The sequence below is a fragment of the Carlito syrichta genome, unplaced genomic scaffold (assembly GCF_000164805.1).
Source record: "Carlito syrichta isolate Samal-C Ts95f unplaced genomic scaffold, Tarsius_syrichta-2.0.1 Scaffold73452, whole genome shotgun sequence".
Lineage (NCBI taxonomy): Eukaryota > Metazoa > Chordata > Mammalia > Primates > Tarsiidae > Carlito > Carlito syrichta.
The window spans coordinates 251331-271410 of record NW_007017548.1 but is presented as its reverse complement, the minus strand read 5'-3'; the positions used below and the strand labels follow the sequence as shown (position 1 = coordinate 271410).

General features: G+C 37.6%; 1 long non-coding RNA gene across 1 annotated transcript in view; it reads right to left on the bottom strand.

The window, feature by feature from the left end:
* Positions 1-20080, bottom strand: part of LOC110595164 — a 68391-nt gene extending 48311 nt beyond the window's left edge. The window contains exon 1 of the long non-coding RNA XR_002481637.1: positions 19817-20080. This is a non-coding gene — a long non-coding RNA (uncharacterized LOC110595164). The remainder of the gene's footprint in view (positions 1-19816) is intronic.

Genomic DNA, 20080 nt, shown 5'->3' with positions numbered 1-20080 from the left:
TTTAAAAAACTATTAGGCAGAAAATAATTCCTCATTAGTTAAAACATTATTACAGCATGTAGAAGTTTAAGAGTACTTTAGTGGGGAAGGGCATATGTGATGTCCAAGGGTGTCCAAAAGGCTTTGAGGTTGGCTAAAAACTCAAAACTACTTAGTAAAACCTGACAAGAAAGTTAAATTGAACATAAAGTTTTGAATAGAAAAGTAAAATAAAAAGTTTAGTTGACAAAAATTAATTAGATCCAACATAAAAATAAACTATAGTTAATAAAGAAACTGAAAGTCAAGAATAAATCTGAATCCTCATACACATAAATTCAGTATTCTGTATTTAGCTTTAGCAGTACCCAAGTCCCAAATCTTGGAGGTCTGCACTTAAAAACAGCCAGAAAACTCATAAAAATAAAAACTCAACTTTTGGTAGAATCCTTTGGAGAGAAACACACACACACACACACACACACGCGCGCGCGCGCGCACACGCGCGCACGTTTGCATCAGTCCTGCTCAATGCCAGGAAACAGTATATTAGTTTGATTTAGTGCTAGCCAAAAATACATTGTAAAGTCAATCATATTGCCAAATATTTCTATACCTTGGTTTTATATTTATAATGATGGAGAACACTTTTTATGAGTTACTAATGTTAAAAGTACTTGGTGTTAAATAAAATGAAAACTATTCAGAAAGTGAGATTACAGAGTTAATTATTAGTTAATTATTGCACTATAAAATAGAGGTAGTGTAATATTTTAGCAGATAGAAGAAGAAAACAAGAAAATGAATCAATTGTCTATGACTTAATAATATAACCTTGAAGATTGTTAACCTCATGCATAGTCCCCAGAATCAGCAGGGGTTATTCCTTGATTCTAAGTGTTTTTCTTGTAAAAATTCTTTACAAAGTTATTAAAACACAAAACTTCAAGATGGAATACAACAGGAACACTAAGGAAGGGCAAACTGAGAACTCAACATTACTTTTGGCAACACTAGAAAAACAAGTCAAATGACAAAAGTGGTGATAGGTTATTTAAATAATTTCATTATTTGTAATATAAAAAGTTTTTTTAAAGCTGATAAACATGGATACTATTTAATAGTCTATAATTCACTTTTTATATAATATTGCAATTTAACATATTGCGATTTAATCCTGTACTTGTTTGATTTTTTAAAAGCTATTTTACTTTATAGAACATATTTTGGGGGGATGAGAAAGTGGTAGGTTACATTTAAAGTGTAGTCCTGGTACATTTCAAAATTCTGCAAATGATTTAGAAATAAATCAAAAGCCGCAAGAAGCATCATTAGATTCCCACTAGCAGTTTATTAATTTATGTATAATTATCATTTGCACAAATTATTATGAAGGAAATGACAAACTACCAGTGCTCAAAACAACATATTCCCTTCACATGATAAGAAAAGAGAGTTGGAATTCAAGTATTTCTAAATAGAAAATCAATTATAATTTGTTATTTAAAATTATGATTTAATCTAAATAAAAAATAGAAAATCTCCAAATAAGCATTTATAAAAATCACTAAGAACAACTAAATATCACATAATAAAAATGAAATATGTGCCATTAAAGAATAACAAAAGAATAATGTTTCATCCTTTTCATTCAGAAATGAAGGATGCGATGGCAATATGTTTAGAAATGCTTACTATTTTTTATATTCACACACACAAAAATCATTTATTTTTCTAATGATGTTCCACAAGAAAAAAAAAACACAGTCAAAGCAGATCGAAAAACGAAGGAAAATGAAGACTGGGACTGCTCACTTAATGTAGAACAACTAACGAAAATCAACAGTAACGTTAGAATTTTCTATATAACGTTAAGGGGAATAGAATATGCTTACCACCTTTTTTCTATACTCAATGCACATTTTTGCAAAGTGGTATTTCATTGTTAAGCATTCTGAACAATATGTTCATTATCATAATATTTATCATGATATTAATACACCTTTGGATGGACTTAGAGTCTATAATATCAGTGATCTATCACAGAAACAAAGAACTGCATACCATGTGTTCTCACTCATAAGCAGACCCTGAGTAATTATCATAATGCTATAAGAAAGGAATTGGCAGTGGGAAACTGCCAGAGGAGGGAAGGGGGATACATTTCATCAATAAGTGTACCTCATCTCAAACCAGGTGAAGTGGAGACCAAAGTGAGGCCCAAACTTTACCTGTACAATGACCATTTGCATACCTAACCCAGAATTGTACCCCACATGTTAAAAATTAAAAAATTTAAAAATAATAAGAATAAATAAACAAATAAGGTTTCTCAATATTTCACTAACAGTTTTGTTGTCTCTACTGCACTCAAAACTATCGTGAACTCCTATTTATTTATTGTCACTTGGAGCCCAATTTTGCGGTGACTCCTTACAATGACTCTTCCAATTTTACTTCAGAAATCAGTTAAACAGGCCAGATTTACTAGGGACCTGTCACACTAAATGCCAATAGAGGACCATGGAAAAGGAGATAAGCTAATAATAGTTAGCATTTATTGAGCACATGCTCAGTGCCAACCACATAATCAACACATTACACACATTGTCACCTCAATCTTAATGTTGTTATAATTATTAGGTAGATGAAAATAAATGTCTAGTTCAGTGTTGTGAGAATTAAATAAGCTAATATTATATAAAGTACTTAAAAGAGACCCCTATGTCCAGTAAGACCTGGGTTGTAGTAGTGCTAGCTATTATGACTATTATCCCTGTTTTAAAGATGAGGTAACTAAATTCCATCCAGACTATGTAACTGTCCTCTGTCATAGTTCTAAGTACTAGATGTCATAATGTTTAGACTATATTTATGTGGTTTTAGACACCATAGTCTTAAACTTATGTCTTTAACATTTAACTGTTTTACTGTCTCCTCTTAACTTGAATATCTGCATTTTTCTTATCTTAGAATCAAGGGGACGTTAACTTACTGAAAAGTCTTAATTAATTGCCAGGAACTTTACCTTTATTAGGAAACTTAATGGATCACCAATTCATTAAACCAGATGAGATAAGAGGACAAGTAACTATCAAACCAAGAGGACAAGTCACTGTCACCTAAACAAGACCACCCAGGAAAATGGTAAAATGAGGTGACAAGAGTGATTGTAATCACAACTTGTTAACAGAAGCCAGATCAAACAATCACAGTGTCAAATAATGTCTCATTGTTCATTTGTTTTCTTCCCTCATTTCAGAATCCTCTATCCTTCAATACCACAAAATACTAGGTTTTAATATATAAATTAAAGTACAAGTCATGTTTTTCTCAGGTTTCCCCAATATCTTTTTTGTTACACACATCCTAAACTAGGAGAAAAAGAACTTGAATACTTCCTAATTACTCTCTCTTCATTTATATCTATCTACAGAAAATTAATTTTTTTCTTAAGTTTGCTGGAGCAACATTCATAGTTAAAGATGTTAAAGAAAGAACACATACCCACTGAATTCTTTCAACAACCAGCAGGCTAGCAGTTTCTTGTGAGATCTCCTATATTCTCACATCAGCAAAAAAACAAAGCAGGAGGTATCACACTCCCAGACTTTAAACTTTATTATAAAGTTACAATAATCAAAACAGCCTGGTATTGGTACAAGAACAGGCATATAGACCAATGGAATAGAATTGAGATTCCAGAAGCAAAACCTCAATTTCTCAACCAACTCATCTTCGACAAAGCCTCAACCAACAACCACTGGAAAGACGAGAACCTATTCAGTAAATGGTGCTGGGAAAACTGGCTGACCACATGCAGAAGATTAAAACAGGACCCCTACCTATCCCAATACACAAAAATTAATTCTAAATGGATCAGAGACCTAAACATAAAACCTCAAACTATAAGAACCTTAGAAAATACAGGAGGCACCCTTATGGAAATTGGAATTGGCAGCCAATTCCTGATCAAAACCCTAAGAGTTCATGCCATAAGAGATAAGATAGACAAGTGGAACCTCATTAAACTGACAAGCTTCTACAAAGTCAAAGAAACCATCAAGAGAGCAGGGAGACAGCCCACAGACTGGGAAGAAATATTTGCCAACTCAATGTCTGACAAAGGCCTAATATCTTGGATCTGCAAAGAAATCAAATGTGCTGAAAGGAAAAAACAAACAGTCCCATTACAAAGTGGACAAAAGATATGAATAGACAGTTCTCAGAAGAAGACATATGAGCAGCCAACAGATACATGAAAACATGTTCAACCTCACTAATCATCAAAGAAATGTAAATAAAAACTACACTGAGATACCACCTAATACCAGTCAGAATGGCCATCATCAGTAACTAAAAAAAAAAAAAAAAACAGATGTCGAAGAGGATGTGGCAAAAAGGAAACACTTCTACACTGTTGGTGGGAATATAAACTAGTACAGCCTCTGTGGAAAACAGTGTGATGATTCCTAAAAGTTCTAAAAATCGACCTTCCATATGACCCTGCAATCCCCCTACTGGGACTATACCCAGAAGAACACAAATCACTCTATAAAAAAGCCACCTGCACATGTATGTTTATCACAGTATTGTTCACAATAGCAAGAACATGGAACCAACCAGGCTGCCCATCAAAGGCGGACTGGATTTTTAAAATGTGGTATATACACACAATGGAATATTATGTAGCCATAAAGAAGAAGAAAATGATGAATTTTGCAGCAACCCAGATGGACTTAGAGTCTGTAATACTGAGTGATCTTTCACAGAAACAAAGAACAGAGTATTATATGTTCTCACTCATAAATGGACCTTGAACAGATATCGTAATACTATAAGAAAAGGATTGACAGTAGCAGGAAACAGTGGGGGCGTGGGGAGGTGGGATTTGTAGTAGTGGGAAACTGCCTGGGGAAGGGGAGACACACCTCATCAACAAGAGTACCTGCACAATGAATATTTGTATACCTAACCCTGAATTGTACTCCACAAGTTTAAAATAAAAAATTTAAAGGTGGAAAAAAAAAAAACAACCAGCAGGTTAGCAATTTCTTGTGAGATCTCCTGTATTCTCACATTCATTAGGAATAGCTAGTATCTTTAAAGCAACTATTTCTGATCAGTTATAAAATTAAAGTGTTAGCCCAAGTGATAAGAAGGATGAAACTTCCAGAGCAGCTGCTATCTAATATAGCAGTATCTTCACATCCATGAAATGCTGAAATGGCCATTTTTCATCTATCAATTCTGTGAATCTGTAGGCACATCAGGTAATCACAGTAACTGGTAAAATTTAATAAGAGAGGACCATAAAATTTACTGTCTCTATCTGGAAACCACTACAAAATGTTGTTTAAAATTATTCTTTAGTGCTTTGAAAATGTTCACAACAACAGAGATGAAATGGTTACAGGACAGTTTAAAAAATCATCTAGTAATAACTTGCATTTTTACATCAGCAAAAAAATAATAAGGTAAATCTTTTAAGTTAAGAGAAAATAAGTCCTGGAAAAAGTATCTGTCAAAACAAGCTTATTTGGGAAGTGATTACTACAGATTCATAAAACTAAAGATGCATGATTCACATTTGAGGGATAAATTCAGTTAGACACAAAATAAAGAATCAAACTTAAATGAGACTGAGGACCATTATTAAGAAATAAATGAACACCTTTATGCTTTTTTAAAAGGTCTGTTTTAGATTCAGAGGGCACATATACATATTCATTACATGGACATATTGTGTAGTGGTGGGAATTGGGTCTCAGGTTACCCCAATAAAGAGCTACAGCAAGTAAAAACTCCGAATCAGTCTTAAAACTTCTACCTGAAAAAATGTAATTAACTTTATTCTCAGTAAAAATGATAGGTCTATCTTTATAAAATCCACAAACCTTAGAACATAAAGTGATATCAACTGCTTCATCATAAAGATGAGAGGTCGGGCTCGGTGGCTCAGCCTGTAATCCCAGCGCTTTGGGAGGCAGAGGTGAGTGAATTGCCTGAGCCCGTGGGTTCGAGACCCGCCTGGGCAACTTGGTGAGACCTCATCTCTATAATAAATCAAAAATTAGCCGGGCGTAGTAGTGTGTGCCTGTAGTTCCGGCTACTTGGAAGGCTGAGGTGGAAGGATAGCCGGAGCCCAGCAGGTCGAAGCTGTAGTGGCCGGGAGCAGCCACTGTACTCCAGTCTGGGTGACAGAGTGAGACTCCAACTCAAAAAAAAAAACAATAAAGATGAGAAAACTGAGATGCAGAGAACTGAAACAACACACTGCAGAGTTCAGTAGTGGCGTTATCAGAACTAGAAGCCAATAGGGAGTTAATGCTACCATGTTTAGTGATAAAAGTTCCAAGCATTTATATATACTTCTTTCTATAGTGCACTCCCCTCACATCCAACCAGTTCCTCTCCCCAGGTGGTATTACTTTTAATTGCTTATTAGCTCTACAATAGAATCATTAAATTCAAATATATTTATGAGCCAGAATGACTTAGTAGAGAGTAACCGGAACCTGTGGCATCTGGACAGTGCATACCCACTCAAGCACAATCATATAAAAAATAAATTATTAAAGTATACTTTGAACAAGCAAGTGAACTCAATGTATTTTAGACATTATCTAAATCATCTTGCATTATACTCTCAATATCTCTGTACTCTTTCTAACACAGTAATTATTCCTCTTGTTGGTTATCTTGGTAAGTTTAAAAACTATATCATTAGCCGGGCTCAGTGGCTCAGCCTGTAATCCCGCGCCTTTGGGAGGCTGAGGTGAGTGGATTGCCTGAGCCCACGGGTTCGAGACCCGCCTGGGCAGCGAGACCTCATCTCTACAATAAATCAAAAAATCAGCCGGGCATGGTAGCACATGCCTGTAATTCCGGCTACTCGGAAGGCTGAGGAGGAAGGATTGCCGGAGCCCAGCAGGTCGAGGCTGCGGTGGCCGGAAGCGGCCACTGCACTCCAGTCTGGGGGACAGAGTGAGACTCCAACTCAAAAAAAAAACAAAAACAAACAAACAAAAAAAAACTATATCATTGTTGCTATTTTTTATATTAACTATAGACAATATCACTTGATTCTCAATTTATAATATTCAAATATTCCAAGTCCTAACCATTCTTTCATCTCTCTCTGGTTCTCATACCTAACTCCCCACCTTTACCACTTCTATGTTTATTATGACATTGCCAATTCGTACTACAGTTACAATTATCTTCCATGTTTTATCCAAAGATTGAAAATCAATTAAAAGTTGAAAATCAGTAAATACTATGTATATTTAATATAAAACTATTGTTCATTTCAGAGCCAACTAAAGTTTTATGGTTATTTTCCTTGCTTGTATATTCTTCCTTCCTTCCTTCCTTCCTTCTTTCCTTCCTTCCTTCCTTCCTTCCTTTTTTCTTCCTGGAATTGCTACTTTTTATTTTCTTGCACTATTTTTTTTTGTCTTTTTAAAAACTCCTTAAACATTACATATTCTAATATTCCCCCATTATCCCACCCACCAACCAAAGCCATATACTTTCTTACACCAGATTGAAACAACATGAATTGTTAGCATTCTTGGACTACTTCATAGCTATTATGCCATGTCTTTCTCATTTTCTTAATCATATTTTGCTGGGGTCCAACCTTAAGCAACTTTGTAGAACATGGCTATATTTTAGAAAGATAGCCTTTTTTCTGTATATGACTCAAAATATTTTTATTCTATCCTTGCACTTGATATTTTGACTGGATATTAAGTACTAAATTGCAAATCATCTTTCTTCAGAAATTTGAGAATTACCCTCTGAATTCTTTCATATTTGCTTTAACTGTATTATTTGTTTTCTCATTTGACCTTCAATTCATAGCCAGTCATAATTTACAGAGATTCACTATGGCATATATATATATATATATATATATATATATATGTTTACTTTTTGTTTAAATTATTGAAAGACTGCCTATTTGAAATTAGAAATTTTCCCCTAAACTATTTAGAAATCTTTATTTTAATTTCCAGAAGTTTTTGTTGTTGTTATTGTTGTTTATTTTCCATATCATCCCTTTGTTTTAGGAATGCAACATTTTCCTGGATCTTTTCAAGGAATGCAATCTTTTGTCTCTTTATGATTCTGTAATTGTCTGCTTCTTGAAAGTTCACTTTGTTATTCTTTCCCATCTACTCTAATGTCTGTCTCTCCCTTTCTTTTTTTCATATTGCATAATAAATTTTTTTTCTTAAATTATATTTTAAATGTCTAGTGATCCTTGGTTGCTGTCTTATACTGAAGAATGAAGAAGTAGAAAAGAAAATGTTGATCCCTCTGTACTTGAGTGGGTGTTATTGATTAGAAGACTTTGCTATAGCGCAAGCAAGGAGCTGATCATTAGGCTTAAACATCCTAAGTGCCAACATAAAAAGGGCTTTATTTTGTTTTTCTGAGACCCATCCTAGTTGCCCTTGATGTCCTTTGGCCATTCATACAATTTCACCAGTATTTGTTAAGGGGGGATGTTCAGGAGAGGTGGGGAGAAAAACTTGCTATAGGAGAATTAACATAGGAAATAGAGTTGGTGAACAGAAGCTGTCTATTTCATCTATACATGTTGGTTAATTATTTTGTTTCAGTCTCACAGTCTCATTTCTGTCCTCTATTTCTCAGCATTATCAAACCTCAAATCTTTGGGGGTTTGTTAAGAAGAGCGTGATCCTTTCCTCAATTTCAATCCACCCTCTCATATCTTAGGGTAGTTACTCTGTACAATTTGTAACAATTTTGTAAATTTTTAATACCTTAATTTAATGCTGTAATTAATGAGCTTTCAGGAGTAGTTTAAATAAAGATATGTCTCAAAAATGGATACTTACGGCTGGGCGTGGTGGCTCAAGTCTGTAATCCCAGCACTTTGGGAGGCCAAGACGAGTGGATTGCCTGAGCCCATGGGTTTGAGACCAGCCTGGGTAACTTAGTAAGATCTCATCTCTACAATAAATCAAAAATTAGCCGAGTGTGGTATCATGTGCCTGTAGTTCCAACTACTTGGAGGGCTGAGGTGGAAGGATCGCCAGAGCCTAGCAAGTCAATGCTGGGGTGGCCGTAAGCATGCCACTGCACTCCAGCCTGGGCAACGGAGTGAGACACCAACTCAAAAAAAAAAAAATAGCTGGCCATGGAAGCGCACCTGTAGTTCCTGCTACTTGGAAGGCTGAGGCAAAAGGATAACCTGAGCCTTACGAGTCAACACTGGGGTGGCCGTGAGCGTGCCACTGCACTCCAGCCTGGGCAACAGACAAAAACTCTGACTCAAAAAAAAAAAAAAAGGTACTTACCTACTAAAAGACAACTCTGTTGAACTAGGAAAGCTACACTTTAAAACACTAAATGAAGAATATCCAAGAACAAATAAAATTATTACATTGCTGCATATCACCACAATCATGATGACAATAACGTTGTTCAGAATGATTCAAATAAGTTTCTGTTGAATTAAATGCAAGTAACCTATTTGCACAGACTTTAGCATACTCAGGGTAAAAGTAATATTATTTATTTTGTGTCTGAAATGCCTTAACTTTTACTCTTTTTGTGTGGAGTGAGACAACTGATCAACATTCTCAAAAAAAAAAAAAAACACTCACCGAAGTTCAAACTTTATTATTATTATTATTATTATTATTATTATTATTGAGTTAGCATCTCACTCCGTCACCCAGGCTGGAGAGCAGTGGCACCCTCATGGCCACCCCAGTGTCAACCTGCTGGGCTCCAGCGATCCTTCCTCCTCAGCCTTCAAAGTAGCAGGAACTACAGGTGTGCGCTACCAAGCCTGGCTAATTTTTTTTTCTTTATTATAGAGACGAGGTTTCGTCAAGTTGCCCTGGCTGATCTCGAACCCTTTGACTCAGTCAATTCACTCGCCTTGGCCTCCCAAAGTGCTGGGATTACAGGCTGAGCCACTGAACCCAGATGCTCAAAATTATTTAATGAGATAGTTGCAAATATTATACATTTGTAGAGGTTATTTTTTTCCTTACAAAAGGAATGAAAATGATGCATATGTTATCCACATGAATTATAATTTTATATAGATAAGAATCTGTGCATTGTAGAAGCAAAATGGGCCTATTGTTGTCTGCAACAGCAAATGAAATGTCTCATAACCAGCAATTCAATGTGTTAATTCAGCTGTACCATCCAATTACCTACAATTCATCTCAACTTTAGTGCACAACAATAAAAGTCCTTTAAAAATCTGTGACACAAATGTCTGTCTAGGTTACCAAATAAGGAAATACTACCCATAAGTCTGGCAGGGGGTGCCACAGAATATGATTTGTTAAAATTGTTCATCACAATCTATCAATATCGCAATGAATTTTTGACATAAAGTCAATAATCTAGAGTTAGTAATGAAACATATATTGGTTGTCTTATAAGAAAAATCAGACCCAGGAATGTGAGAACTGTGTGGCAACTGAAATTGGCATCCCCTCAAATAACAGCATTCCTTTGGAGTCATGGGCCTGCCAACTGCCAACTGACCACGGGGCCCAAGCACACAATTCTTAAATAGACAAAGGTAATGAGATGCAAATTTAGCATCCCTAGCCTCCTGCTAAATGACCTAGATGCAAAAGCTGTAGTGGCTGTCTCTAACCTACGCAGAGACCAAGGGATGAAATGAAATAAACAGAAGCTTTTGTTTTTTTCCAGAATCAAGGATACTGATATAGTTCAGCCCTCTACATGAGAATTTACTGAGTCAAAGAAGAAAGGCAACTTAGAGAGTACCATGAAGAAGGTAGAAAGGGAGGAGGAGGATAAAGATATGTAAAAAGAAAAAGAATACTGAGCAATGGCAAACACAGTGTTTACTTTGAGAAAAACACATATGCATAAAATCTATAATATATGAGTAAAATCTGCACCATGTTCAGTAACAGAATAGTTTCTAATATTTTTCAGGACAAGTGATATACAGTCCTATTTGAGATTGAATGATCAAGAGAATCAAAGAAATATAAGCTTCAAGAGTGCTGTTGAAATTTGCTATGAGAAAAAGAGAAAAGATTATACTTAGTCTTGAAACCAGGATAGTCAGTAATCCCATAAGCCCTCAGTTCATTTACAGAATCTTAAATCAGCATTGTTTCTAAATGTAGATTTTAATTTTTTAAAAAAGATAAGTGGAGTGACTCATTACTGGGAGTATCAAATTCAAATAATTTATGTAATCTAATCAAACATCAAAAATAAAGTTTAGTTTTAAAAATATTAAAATCTTCATGCATTAGACACAAATATTAAACAATGGAAAAGTGCTAAAACTCAATCAAGGACCAGAAGGAGAAAATAAACGTTTTTAAAGATTAATACAACAGTTTGGTTTTTTTACAAAAAAATCATTATAAATTATTATAAATATTACATAACAAAAAGCTTACAAAAAGAAATTTCAAAGGACTTCCCCAATTCTTTCCCAGATAAGACTATATCCTAATGCAATTTACAGAACTTAGCAGGAATAATGCAGGAAAAATAAATTATTTCTTATTTAGTTTAGTTACAGATGTAAATCTTACTTATGTATTAAAGTGTATATGTGGAGTTCTTGGTATGTATTATAACTAACATATTTTTCCCCAAATCTTTAAAAAATATTCTCCCTATCTGCAACACTATGTGTTATTATTAGTAGTTCTATTATTACTGCTAATATTATTATCTTGGTCTGCATCTAATAGAGACCAAGTCAACAATAACTCTACTTGAGGAAAAATACTCTGATTTTTTTCATGTTTATTGTCTACTTCAAACAGATAAACTTTTTTGTTGTTGCCGTTTCCAATTCTATAAATCTGCCTTTGGTTTGGTTATTACATTTTCTTCCTACATGTTCAAAGGAAAAAGTTACTCAAATAAGAAAAAAGATATAGGAATCTGGGTTACATTTTCAATTGTACTATTTCGAGATTCGTGATTTAAAGCAGGTAGTTTTAATTATTTCATCAAACTAACATAATCATTGTCCTTTCACTGACCTTCCCTGAACAACTTACTTATCTTTTCTGTGTCTTACTTTCCTTATACTAATATCTACTTTTGGAAGTAGTTTTGACTACATGAGTCAATATCTACTCTGGAACACAGTAACTGTTATGTTTCATTAGATACATAAAAAAATTAAATAAATCTGTAAAATGATATCCTAAAAATAAATCAGTTACTTGAAATACCATTGCACATCATAATCACATTTAGGAAAATGTTGATAGATTCCATGGATCCTTCCCAGGCAAATAAGAATCTGTATCAGTGGGACCTGACAATCTGTACTACATAAAAAAGAAATAAATAAGCTCAAAATTAATTTGAATTTATATATTGGTTTGGTAGAAACGAGATTAATGAGGGTAAAGCCTTAGCACTCCATCAGCATTCATTCCCCGATGGCCACAATAGGCATGATTTAAAACAACTTGGGATTTAAAACATTCAGTCAGTTCTACAACAGCACTTAGAAGTTTAGCTTAATCCTGACGTGTACCCCACATCTTTAAAAATACACACACACACACACACACACACACACACACACACACAACCGAAGTTTAGTTTTGGAATTTATTTACTACCTAAGGCAAAACCGCTTTGCCTTCACCAAGGCAAGCAAGTTAAAAAAAAAAAAAAAAAAACGGGGGAGAAAACTGACCTAATGATGAAGATGCACTGTTTAGGAGGAAGGAAGGATTAATAAGATCTTGTGATAGGCTCTTTTTGATTCTGTCCAATATTTATTCTCAGTCCCAGGAAATAAATTGACACCATCTTAGTGACAGTGATTTGTCATTAACTACCAAAAGGAACAAGTCATCTCCAATAATTTCAACAAAACTTCACATAGTAAACTGAGGCTAAACAACTGCTAGCATCTTTCCTATGTCCAAATTTTAATACCCAGACTTGCAACTAGAAAGAGAATGAAATAAGCTACAAGTACTATGTCTTTAGGTCATGGATATGATAACCGTGCTGGCCAGCCTGGGCTGCATATGTGCGTGAAGTCAGCACTACATCATAGTGGTTCAGACTAAGATGGATATACAAGTACAGTCTACTGAATAAAATTTTCTGTGATGAAATTTTCATTGGTCTTGGGTTAAATCTAAGAAATAAGTGCAATGTGGAAAGATATATAGGGAGCTAAATTTATTCTATTTAAAGAACTATTCTTTATTTTGAGATTCAGTTCTTCCATCTTAGTTAGTGTTAAAATGTCCACTCATAAGATTATGATGATATAAGTAGACTTTAAAAATCATTCTTACTGCACAAAGAAAAGGTTCATATGGAAGCTGCCGCTACATCTTCAAACAAAATTTTATTTGTCAGTGAAAATGTCAGATTGAGAACTGGGAGAGCAGTGGCTTCAGAGACAGGAAAAACGGTTGTCATCCTTGGCTCTCACACATGTTAGCTGTGTTATTCTGTGTGGGTGAGTCCTTATATAAATAATGGGGATAGCAACATTCCTTATTACTCATTTGGTTGCTATAAGGATAAAGTGCAGTAAGTCCTTCTAGATGTGTACTTACCACAGGACAAGAACAAAGTAAGCATCCAACAAATGTTTGTCATTTTTATCAATTTATAACCCAATTTACCATTTTAACTTCTTCATAGATAAGTTGGAATTAATTCACATGCATTTTGTTCCATTTTTCTTTCTTTAAATTAATGGCAGTATTTCAATAGGGTCTTGAAAGTCATATAAATCTCACCCTCTCTATCTGAAGTTAATTATATAATAAAAATATCAGGAGGGAATTAATTCATTTACTATGTTTCTGATCTACAAGAAGCTATATAACCCTCCCCATATGTCAAAACCCATTTTATTAACAAAAAATAGGTGCTTTTCTTATAATATCCAGGCAATTAAAATAAGGCAAGAGAATAAGCTGACATTTACTACTATCTCTGAACTGTAATTTGGATGATTCTTTTTTATTGTGCAGTCTGTGCTTTAAATTCTTCTTTCTGTCGTCAGTGGCTAGTTACCACATGTATTACGTTCACCAAAGTGCCAACCAACAGTTTAATCACACTCTTCCTTTAAAGTTCCATAAGAGTTTAAATAAGATTTAAGTGACAATTCAATGTAGTACAATGTATGAAATAGAGCCTCAATTAATTCCTCATCATGTTAAAACTCTGATATATCTTAGACAACTCCCATCTATCTTAACAATAAGCAAATCTAAATAAAATACAAAAGTCTGAGTATTTAATATGAACATTGTATGTAATGTTCTCACATCACATACAATATCATCACAAATATGTTCATATCTATGATAATAAGTCACTCCTCTCCCTACACACCTCTCAAGCTACCTTGAGAGAAATAGCCATTAATATGAAACAACTTTTACAACTGATATTTTGAATCTTATTGGATCAACTGTGAAGGCAATTATAGAATGGCAGACATTAAGAGAGAACATGACAGTACATGAGGACTATAATTATGTGGACATATGAGTGAAGTCGGGTCCTTAAAGGAAAAGTATGTATCCAAACTTTAACCTGCAGTTTAAATTTTAAGCTCCATGAAACTCAATAATCTGTAGTAATCATTTTTAAAAATTAAGAATTTCGGCCGGGCTCGGTGGCTCAGCCAGTAATCCTGCACTTTGGGAGGCCGAGGTAAGTGGATCGCCTGAGCCCACGGGTTTGAGACCGCCTAGGCAACTTGGTGAGACCTCTTCTCTACAATAAATCAAAAATTAGCCAGGCATGGTAGCGCGCTCCTGTAGTTCCAGCTACTTGGAAGGCTGAGGCGGAAGGATCGCCGGAGCCCAGCAGGTAGAGGCTGCAGTGGCCCGGTGCTGGCCCAGAGCAGCCACTGCACTCCAGTCTGGGCAACAGAGTGAGACTCCAACTCAAAATAAGTAAATAAATAAATAAAATTAAGAATTTCACCTTAAATTAATATGTCCAAAGAAATACCGAAGACAAAACAAACTTTAAAAAATCATAACTAAAAGTAAATTTAGGGACACGAGAGCATAGAGTACTCGGAATCACAGAGATGTCTTTAGACACTTGTGCAAAGTAAAGCCAATTAAATATAGTATTATAAGTATACTACATTTAAAACATAGACATAGGTCTTAATTTGAATCAAAAGAAACAAATATTAAACAAATAATGCCTGTTTGGTTTAACTTCTGCACCCAAAGATAATTGCTTATAATGCCCCAACTGAATTAAATGTATATTTATTTTCATAAATTTCCCTGAATTCTCTAAGTACTAAATTTCACAATGAAAAGCTAGACTCAGCCGGACTCGGTGGCTCAGCCTGTAATCCCACGCTTTGGGAAGCTGAGATGAGTGGACTGCCTAAGCCCACAGGTTCGAGACCCGCCTGGGCAATTTGGTGAGACCTCATCTCTACAATAAATCAAAAATTAGCCGGGCGTGGTAGCGCGCACCTGTAGTTCCAGCTACTTGGAAGGTTGAGGCGGAAGTATCGCCGGAGACCAGAAGGTCTAGGTTGCGGTGGCCAGGTGCGGCCACTGCACTCCAGTCTGAGCGACAGAGTAAGACTCCAACTCAAAAAAAAAAAGAAAAGAAAAGAAAAGCTAGACTCTTCAAAAACAGGTATGCCTATAAATGAAAGGCAGAAAGTCTTAATGTGCCTTTAACATGGAAAGTATACATATAAGTCTAAATTGATAAAATGATAAATGGTTTATCAAAGCAGACAGTGCCAGATCTTTAAATGTGATTTATGTTTTCAAACATGTGCTTGGTGTGGGTGTGTGTGTGTGTGTGTGTGTGTGTGTGTGTGTGTGTGTGTGTGTGTGTGTCTGTTTGGTGGGGGTTAGGGGAGTTATCATCATGTAGGTAATCAGATTCAATATGAGGATATATATATACGTAAAATCAAGACCTCCATATATATATGTGTATATATATATATATATCTCCTCATATTGAATCTCCATATATATGGAGGTCTTGATTTGATGTTTCACATGTGTTTATTCTGATGACAAGAGCAGAAGGTGGGATTTAGAACCAAAGCCCAGTTTAAATCCTTTGATAATTAGGCATATGGTCACTCAGACTTCAAAGCAGTGATCCTGTTAGATCCCATCAGATTTAAGATTTTACATGTTTCTACTGGTAGAGACACAACCCCAAGAAGGTGATGTATTAAAAGTCACAGTCAAGAATGTGTTGTTTGTTACAAGAGATGTCACTTGAGAATATGTTGCCTAAAACAGCAAGTTAGTTAAAGGTCACAACAATAGGAACTGTCCATTTTCATAAAGAACAACAAACACCTATCAGAGACGTGTAGCACCGTCATTTATTTTACATAGTGAGACTTAATTCTATCAAGTATTTTCTTTATTCTCAAGCACTTTATTTACTGTTCTTATTATTCAGGAACACTAGTATTCTTTTCATTTGCCCGATCATAAAGAATAAAATGTTCCTTTTCTCTCACCCCTTCCTAAAATGCCAAAGTTTCATAAGCTGCAAAACCTCTATTACGTTAAAATGTTCCTGCTATAAAACTACCAGTTCTAAAAATCAAGTTGGCATGATGAAAACATATTTCACTCTGACATAACTGCTTAGCCTGAAATGAATGCACATTAAGCTAAAAAATTATATGCACAAGTTAAATCTGTAAGAAATTAGAAGTCACCTCAAACATATCATAATTTCTGCCTTCACTGTGGGTTTGCTATTTTTAAACACAACAATTGGGCAGAGGAGTGTATCGAGTGATTTATAAATGATACTTTTAAAGCAAAATTGCCTTGAACATCCTTCTGCACAATACTCATGGTAAATCACCAATTGTTTTCAGAGATAGCTAGCATAACGTCAAAAAGACAGTATTGCAGTCAATGGATTTCTACTAGTACTTTGGATCAGAAGACATTGTTTCCGGGTACTTTAGCAAATTCTCATATTCATGCAGTATCACACCTCTCATATATATTGAAACAGTAAGGGAATCTATAAATTATTTAGGGTAAGTGATTCAGATTACAGATGAACATATAGTTCCCAAATATTTTAAGCTTACAGGTCTATTCTTTATATTAAAAGATAACTTTTCACTTGTTAAAACCCACACTAACGTATTCACCCCAGTATAATGCCATGTCCTAGTTTACTTTCAGGTAGGAAGGTTGAGAGATGAAACATTTCAGAGCCTCTAAACTCATTTCTTCAGTTCCACAATGACTGTTAGATACCACCAGCCAAGTTAAAGACTTGCAGACAGGGAAAAATTCAAGCAGTAATATGATCTAGAAAGAAGCAAAATACTCCTGCTCCATTATTTCGTCTACTAGTCCTCAATTCCCATTCATAAGATAAAACTTGTAGTAGATAGGCTCATGAATAAAGCTGGGTGACTTGGAAGCCTATAATCAGGTGCATGCTAATCAATCAGCCAAAAAGTTTTTATTAAGCACTTACTTGCTTTCCCACACTGCCCTAGGGTCTACATATCTAAGACAAAGGCCAGTTCCACCCTAGACTTTCCATTCCAGAATTAATCTACACCAGAAGCACTCTTTAATTCCTTTGGAAAAGCTTTCTTTTCTTCCTTTCCAAAGCGGATCTGAGACACAGTGTCCCAGCTTAAGCAAGTGGCTTAAGCCCTGGAATGGGATGAGCATCACAGAAATGGTGAATTAAAAGCATTTATTTAAACAAGCAGGAGCAGCCAGGAAAATTTTCAACAGAATTAAAGGTGGGTAGGGACGTTAGGAAGAGATGAAAAATCCTGGTTTGTGGCAAACAGTACAGAGATACGCACACTTTTTATGTTCAAAGTCTGCCTTTGGCTATGAAAATTCTCCAAATCTATCCAATTCCAAAACCAAACGAAGAGGGTTTCAATATTAAGGTTCTAATTCTGCAGGGGAGAAGGAAAAGAAAGATCAGTAATGCAATGCAAAAGTCACAGAGGAAAAGGAAAGAATATGGATAACACAAGGAGATCCCAGAAGGTGAGAGGTTCAATGTAAATAACCAATATGTTGACCTTACTTTTAAATATTCTCAAACCAGCATGTTTCTTAACACTAGGGGGCATGAACGCAAACACACACACACACACACACACACACACAGAGAGAGAGAGAGAGAGAGAGAGAGAGAGAGAGAGAGAGAGGTGGGGGGAAGGAGGGATAAAGAGGTAGGGAGATGGAGGAGAGGGAGGAAGGAAGGAAAGTGAAAAGGGAAGGAGAAAAGTGGGGAGAAGGGGAGATAAGGGAAGAGGAGGGTTTGGGGAGAGAGAGAGGAAAAAACTGAGTAATGGCAGAGAGAAAAACTGAGCAGTGGTAGCTTTCACATAAAGCTGAAAATCTGCAAAGAAATCAGAGATGTCAAGGAGGGGCCCTGGCGGCCAAATGTCCTTAGCCCTGCAAATGAAGCCTCTGTGCTGTTTTTGGGAAGAGTAACCAAGATCTCACCCAAGGAAGCCGCTTTCCTAAGTGTATGCCAGTTTAAAGCAGGCATGCCTCTACCGTCCCCAAAGCACTCCTCGGCTAGCAAAGCCTTCGACAGACGAAAGCTCCCACCCTTTCTAGGTTAGTTTCCCCTGAACCCCAAAGTAGCCGTACGCCTGCCCACTCTCTCTTCCTTTGCAGCAGGCTATAAAAGATGGAGATGTAGACTCTCCACCTGAAAATTCAACTAGACATAGTCAAAGAACCGGGTGCGCGAAGGGGCAACCGCAGATTTCGCTGTCCAGACCAGCAGCCTCGGTGCGCTCAGGTTCGCGGCAGCGCAGCGCCCTCGGACCTGAGGAAGGGAGGTTAGCGCGGCGCCCACTGCTCTGTCCCTTGCGCCTCTCGTTCAGTTCTACGACAGCTCAGACAAGGACAGGCTGTCTCCATCTCCGTGTCCCCACCGGCCCCAGGCGCGGGGGGGGGTCTCTTTCCCTGGAGGTGCCCAGAAGGTGGGCCGGCGCGTGCTCCCCGACCAAGGCGCCTCGGGATCAGGGATCTGGGGCTTGGGAAGACAGGGCAGGGGGATAACGGAGGGAGACAGAGACAGGCAGCGAGAAGCAGAAGCAAAGATAGAGAAAAAAAATGTTCCAAGTCGGAGAGACAAGCAGAAGAGATAGAATAACAGGGACATCCCAAGAAAAACAGGGGAAAGAGAAACAGATGCACAACCTTGAGGTGGGGAGTGAAGAAACCAAATGCCAGAGAGTCTTAAACAGAGACACACGGAGTGAATGAGAGGCGAGGGGACTCTGAAACACAGAGAGGCAAAAGGAGGCAGAGAGACAAGACAACCGTCGAGGAAGACACCCAGACCGAGGGAGCGCCTGGTGCCGGTAGGGCCGGGCCGAGTGGAAACGCCCGCACGCAGCCCGAATGTGCTTGCAGCTAGTGGGAGAAAGTTGCCGGGCGGGAAGGCCGAGGCACCCCTGCCGCCCGGCGTCACCAGAACGCAGAGGGAGCCGGCACCCCCTGGCTCAGCTGGGCAGCGAGAACAGCGAAGCCAAGGGTGGGCGGCGGCAGAAAGTTCCGCGCCTGGCGATCCTCCCGCCGCACCTGCGGCCGCGGGCGAGCGTGTTCGGAGCTCCCGAGAGGCCGCCCCTCCGGGTGCACCCGTGCCCCTGCCCTTGCCCCGGGACCCGCCCGGGCGCTCGGCTTCGCGCCCCGCACTCGCTGCGGGACTTTGAGGCGCCAAAACCGGGCGCTCCGGCAGCCCAGAGGGGCTCGTCCCAAACAATCACGGGGAAGCGGGGGGGAGCGAGAGAGACAGAGAGGGAGACCTGCTATCGTGGCCAAGGATCCCGCGAAGAGGGAAGGGCGGTCCACGCACGGGATTCAGCCTCCGATCGAGCCCGGCTGGCCGTGCCGAGTGCCGGGCTCTCCCAGTCCGCGCTCACCTGGAGCCCGCGCCGGCCCGCGAGCGCCGCGCAGCCCGGCTCCGGTCTGCGCCTGCCTTCACACTGCCCCGCGAGCAGAGCGAGCCGGCTCCGGCCTCGGCCAGCCCGGGAAAGGCGCCCTCATAGCGCAGCGGCGGGCTGAAGGGC